This window comes from Harmonia axyridis, chromosome X (assembly GCF_914767665.1).
Source record: "Harmonia axyridis chromosome X, icHarAxyr1.1, whole genome shotgun sequence".
Classification (NCBI taxonomy): Eukaryota; Metazoa; Arthropoda; class Insecta; order Coleoptera; family Coccinellidae; genus Harmonia; species Harmonia axyridis.
In genome coordinates, this window is record NC_059508.1 from 18898756 (window position 1) to 18905791 (window position 7036).

Genomic DNA, 7036 nt, shown 5'->3' on the forward strand with positions numbered 1-7036 from the left:
TCCAATACCACACCCAAATATTTGACGAGTGTTTTCCAAGGGATGTGTACTGTGTTCAATGATAACGGAATCGGATAATCAGGCAGTCTGGACTTTCCGAAAATCATAGCTGACGATTTCTCTGGAGCTATGACAAGATTTTGTTTTCTCATCCATTGGGAGAGATTACTAAGGGTCGAATTGAGCGTCTCCCTCATCCTGATGATGTTCTTACCTCCGATCAGTATCACGATATCATCTGCAAAAACAATACACATAACTCCAATTGGGAACAGGTAACCTGGTAGATGGATATATAAGTTGAAAAGGATTGGGCTAAGGACCGATCCCTGCGGTAGACCTCCATGGGGTTTATGGGGCCCCAGTCATTCCCCGAAATAGCACTACAGATGTATAGTTCCCTATTTCCAAACAATTCACAGATAGCCCTTATCAAACTTGGAGGAATAGAGCAATCCTCCATATCCCTTTGAAGCACTTCAAGGAGTACATGATCATATGCTGACTTTATATCCAAGAAAGAAGCCATCACATAGTCACCAGAGTTGAACAACGCATAAACATGGGTGGTAAAATTGGTGATAGCATTACTAGTAGACCTTCCTCTGCGAAACCCGAAGATATTATCATTGCCCAATTTCAATTCGATCAAAGGTTCGATTGCAGTCTTAATCAATTTGTCAAATATTATCGTCAAACAAGGAGCAAGGGAGATTGGGCGATAGCTAGTTGGGAGGTGGACCGGTTTGTTGGGTTTTAGAAATGGAATCACTCTGTACTTGGTCATTGATGGTGGTATAACTCCCGTAGCGTGGATGTTATTAAAGATGGATATCAAGTTATGCCTATATGATATGGGGAGATTTTTATAAAAGGGGTAACCCAGGGGCAGAATTTCTAGTACTCTTCAGTACCAGATCAAGTTCACTCAACGTAAATTCCAAAGGGTTAGATAAATTCGGGTATGTAGTAATTGTACACACTGTCTGAAAACTACCCAGGATACGGAGCGAAAGGTTATCCGGTATAGGGGGAGAATTAGGTGGATTACATCTCCCGGAAAACTTTTTCATGACTCTCCACGAGTTCTGTGAGCCAGTAAATTTGAGGTTCTCACAAAAGATCCTGAAAGAATTTTTCTTTGAGAGCCTAATCTTGTTGCGAGCCTGAGCTTTTAAACGATTAGCTTCAATCCAATTTTCTAACGTCGAATGTTTGACGAATCTTGCGAAGGCTTCCCTTCTCAAGCGAATGAGGTTCTCCACCTCCTCACTCCACCAATGTACCCTGTATCTACTCCATAGCTTTTTTCCGTTTCGAGGTACGGCATCCTCAGCACTGCACTCCATGATCCTTATAAGAGCTTCCGCACTTTCAACTATGTCTTTATCAGAAGACATTTTTAGGTTGGTCTGATAACGGGTCCAGTCTGCTCTTTTGAGATCAAACTTATGGGTGGAAACATACATGGGCCTGTGACATTTAAGATTCTCATCATTTAAATATATCAGGATAGGAAAGTGATCACTGAAACCAGCATCATGATGGACAGTCTATCTTCACTTCCTGGCGACATTTGGGGTAGCGACAGACACATCGGGGGCACTTCTGTGCTGATAAGGACTTGTCAGTCTGATTGGCGTCGGCGTGTTCAACAGCACCAAATCATTATATAGAAGAAACTCATTGAATGTCACACCTCTTGGGTTTGGCGTACCAGATCCCCATGCAGGATGTTGGGTGTTAAAATCACCCAGCCAAATGACACGACCATTCATGTAAGGTAGAAAGGTATCCCAGGCCAAACCAGGAACATAAACATCCGGAGGAAAGTAGCTCAGGATTATTGACAAGTTATTGTCAATCGTAACACCCAGTGTTTGACACCTATCCGGCAGAAGAGACGAGTTAACAGACTTAGCCTCTGTGTGTATATGGGACTTAATGGCAATGGCAAGACCACCATAGCGATCAGCCCTTTCCTCGCGAATAATTTCATATCCAGGCATGGTGAAGGTATTTTCAAATTTTAAATATGTCTCTGTAAGAGCAATGACATCGGGGTCAAAATCTTTAATTAGAATTTGTAAGTTGTTGTAATTGGACCTAATTGAACGAATGTTCCATTGTAGAACAGTAAAAAAGCTTATATTATTATGAGCCATTTACTTGGTAAAATCAACTTATAAACTGTTTAGAGGGCTTCAGCATCTGTGAGAGGGAGAGGAAAGTCTTCCTCTTCCATAGATTCTACCCTTTCTCTAGTTTGGACTGAATTTCTTGTAATTACATTCCTATTATTTATTGGTTTAACTAACTTGTTTGCGCTGTGGTGTACTTGTGCTGATGTTATCATCCTCTTAGGGGGGAAAAGATCCACAGAGGAGGGATGAGACGTTTGGGAATTAGATTGGGAGAAATTCGGGAAAACATTGCTATTAGAGGGTTTATAAGATATTAAACAAATTTCATGGGCTTTCTTATCATATCCAGGACCAGTTGGGACCTTTTGCTTCTGAATCACTGAACTAGATTTTCTTGGAAGGTTTGGAGATTTAGATGTTTGGTTAACGTTACTTTTAATTGATGCAGAGAATGACTGTTGACTGCTGAGGAACGGAGAGGAGGGTGAAATCTGAGATGAGTTCTGTGAATCCTGATTTAGGCTAGGAAAATTGGCGGAAGTTAAATTCGGGGAAATTCTGGAATTCTTGTTTGCTTCAAAAAATGAAATATTATAAAATGCCATGCATTCTTTAATTTTTTTTTTGTCTGAGGTATTCTTTGCACGTCCTATCAGTAGAAGAATGAGGTTCAAGACAATAAACACAATTGAGTGGTCCCTCACAGACCTGTTCATCAGTATGCGATTCACCACACTTATGACATCTGAATGTTCCTCTACAAAGAGCTCTGACATGGCCATTTCGAAGACATTTCAGGCATTGAATTACGGGTTGAATATACACAGAAACCGGAGATAATGTATTAAATAAAACTAATTCCTTAGGTAGGGTGTTACTTTCAAATGTTACCACACATGTGGTTGTAGGCACATATGAAATCATATCATTTGTCTTAATTCCTTTATTCAATCTGCGCATTTTAGTTATTTTACAGTCAGGATTAACTCCTTTGGCATATTCTAACATGTCATTTTCGCTGATGTCTAATCCAATATCTCTAACAACCCCCATTGTAGATATCATTCGTGATGGAATATAGACAAAGTATTTAGTAATATCAAGATTGTTCTTTTCAACAAAAAAAATTTGCATTATTAGGACAATCAAAGTAAACACCAACCCTCTTCAATCCCTTTCTGTATATTTTCACTATTTTAAAGTTATGATAGTTGGGAAATGTATACAAAAGCTCACCTAAACTAATTGGATTCAGATTTCCTATATTCTTGTCCCTGGATTCAACATGAACAAGGAAAGGACTTTTATGTGTTATCTTGTATTTATTGCATGAAAGTCTCTTATCCAGGTTAATTTCAAACCTCCTTTGAATATTATCCATAAAGAAGTTACCTTCTTCAACCAGAACAGAATCATCAACAGAGGCTCTATCAATTATATTTTTAACATCGTCCTGGATACTAAATAATTCTAACCTATTGTTCGAAGATTGATTTAGAATACGATCAACAGCTTGTTATCTAGGAAAAGCCCAAATTTCAAATAATCGATTTACGATTCTAACAAATCACAATTTAACTAAAATCAAATTCAAAGTCAAACATATTTCATTCCTCATGTGTCGCTGCGATTAGGCAGACGTACGCTCTTCACCGCCCCGATAAATAAGGTAAATAATACATTTTCGTGACGAAAAACGAGTCAAACTATATAATCGAAATGGCATTCACCAGAGAAAATAAAGCAGTCATAAGAGAAGTCGTCAAAGAAACCGTTATGGCTTTGCTGGATGATAAATATTTGGATAAACTTGCAGAAAGAGTGATGGAAATAATCAAGAATAAATTTCAAAACGCAATTGACATCTTCAAAACAAAACTGGAAGGTGCCGAATTAAAAGTGGAACAGTTGCAGCAAAGGTATAAAAGGGCAAACTTGATAGTGCTCGGGATTCCCGAAGAAAAAAACACGGATCCGAGGGAAAAATTCATCTCATTGTGCAGTGATAAGAACATAACCATCGAAGAAAATGGAATAAAAAACTGTTTTCGACTGGGAAGAAGAAATGTAAACAAAACACGTCCAATATTAATTGAATTCAAGGATGAATACCAACGTAATGAAGTTTACCATTCCCGAAAACAATTTTCTGGAACTAAGATAGTTATAAAGGAAGATTTAACAAGAAGTCGAATAGAATTATATAAATACGCAGTAGGAAAACTTGGTTATAAAAATGTTTGGACCAATGGCGGTGTTATCACATCAAGAACTGAAAGGGGAGTAATATCACTGAAGAATAAACATCACATTGACAATATAGCCCCAACCAACTTTGAAATACTATAAAAAAAAAACGAGATGGCACCTAACAATCCGGAGGTCTCTGCGGCCGTCATATAACAATCAACTCAGAACTGGCACGGACTGGGAGAATCTGACTGTCTAATTAAAACAAAGCATTGCGATGGCCCCAGCGGGTGTTGACGCAATGTGATTTCTGCCCAGTGCTCTGAATGTCAACGTGAAGAAATTCAAAAAAGCGCGGGTAAACGGCGGGAGTAACTATGACCTCTCAGAGGTCTTAAACAGGGCGACCCCTTATCCCCCATAATATTCAACATCGTTATGGATGAATTGTTGGCCAGACTGCAGCAGGTTAGAGGTCTCACGTTGGGTGACTATAGGTCGTCTGTGTTAGCATACGCGGACGAACTCATTCTGATGGCGGACACTGTTGAGAGTGCACAGAACCTATTGAAAATAGCGTCTGAATTCTTCGAGCAGAGAGGTCTAGCTTTGAACATCGGCAAATGCGGTTCACTCACTGCCAGGACACTTCCATCCAAAAAGAAGATCTTTATTGTCTCCACCCCTCTCTTCTATATCGGAGGTAGACCCATTAAGCCGATAGACATCGATGGCACCTTTAAGTATCTGGGACTCCGATTTTCTTCAACTGGTGTTGTTGAGTGCTCAACCAGGAATTTGCCCGACCAGCTGAGGAGAATAGTGAGAGCCCCATTGAAGCTGCAAACAAAAGCTAGCAATCATCAAATCATACCTCATACCCAGATACATTTACAGCATGCAGAGCCCATCGATGAATAAGAAGATTCTTCGAGAGGTCGATAAGTAAATCAGAACTAGCGTCAAGAAGATTCTACATCTGCCAGTTCATATAAAAGATGAGGCCATATACGCACCGGCCAAAATGGGTGGCATCGGGGTCTTCTCTTTCACTCGGAAGATCCCGATCATAATACAGACCAGGTGCAGAAATCTTTCTGCGGCCTGCCCCACGTTCCAAAGACTGTTAAATGAGGCTGGTGACTGGGTATGTAGAGTACAAAGAATGATAAGACCTGATACATCCACCAAAGAACAGGTGGACAGATTGAATGGAACAACGCTGGCGGGCTCTTTCTATGGGGGTGGCACGATGCAGTTTGGTAACGACTCTGAAGCTAGCAGCTACATCAATAATCCGCCTCGTTTTTGGAAAGGCGAAGAATACGTGAAGGCCATACAACTGAGACTGAACTGCCTTCCTACTAAGGGTTTTCCTTAGAACTCCCCGGAAGAAAGGAGATGTAGAGCAGGATGCGATAGAGTGGAGAGCCTCTCCCATGTCCTGCAGAAATGCCCGATAGGACACACGCTAAGAAGAAACCGCCACGACTACATTGTCAAGGGCCTTAAGACGATGGCTCTCAGGAAAAATTGGCACGTAGAAGAAGAACCGAATATCAGAGATGCCCGTGGACTGCTTAAAAAGCCAGACCTGATCATTTCCAACGACGATGAGGTGGTGGTGCTAGATGTTGGAGTCAGTTGGGAGCACCCGAGGGATCTGACAGAGACGTATGAGTGCAAGCGACTCGTCTATGACCAACCGGAGTTTACGTCAGTGCTTGCGGTGCGGTACGCAGGTAAAAACGTGAAAGTGCTCCCGTTCATAATTGGAGCACGTGGAATGGGGTGCCGCGACAGTAGTGCGGTCTTAGATACGCTCGGCATTAATACCAAGAACAACAGGTGCGAGTTGGTGTACACAGCCTTGCGCGGTGGCTGGCATATTCATAGTGATTTCTCGCGTCGCGCATGGCAGTAGTTTTTCTTTCGAACGCTACCTCTGGCCAACGTCACAGAGGAAATATCTCCATGCTGGTTTAATGTTCAATTTTGAAACATGTAACATTTTTTATTTATAAATAAAGATGTTTTTTTCCACCTGATACAAATGTCCTGAATGATTGTATGATTCTTCTTATATTTCACTGTTTGTTACGTCTTTATACTTCTTTTACATTGCTTATATTTATGTATTGCATATTTTTCTATCTATATGTTCTCTTTATGGGCGGAGCAGCGCGGCCCTTATGTAAAATGTTAAGCCCAGCATTTGTACTTTTAAATGAATAAAGAGATTTAATAGCCAAATGCCTCGTCATCTAATTAGTGACGCGCATGAATGGATTAACGAGATTCTCACTGTCCCTACCTACTATCTAGCGAAACCACTGCCAAGGGAACGGGCTTGGAAAAATTAGCGGGGAAAGAAGACCCTGTTGAGCTTGACTCTAGTCTGGCACTGTAAGGAGACATGAGAGGTGTAGCATAAGTGGGAGATGGAAACATCAACAGTGAAATACCACTACTTTCGTCGTTTCTTTACGTTTTTAAATTTATTTTGAAGTTTAGTGTTATTTTTTTAAGCTCAATCTAAAAGTGAAAAAAAAATTCGAAAAAAAAATTTTTCAGGAAAAAACTTCTTCAAAAAAAAAAAAAAAAATTCATATCGTGCCGAAAAGCCCTCGAATAATAACAGATATTCATATACTTTTCACAAAAAAAATCGAAAAAATTTTTTCTTCCGGTTGACCCCCCAT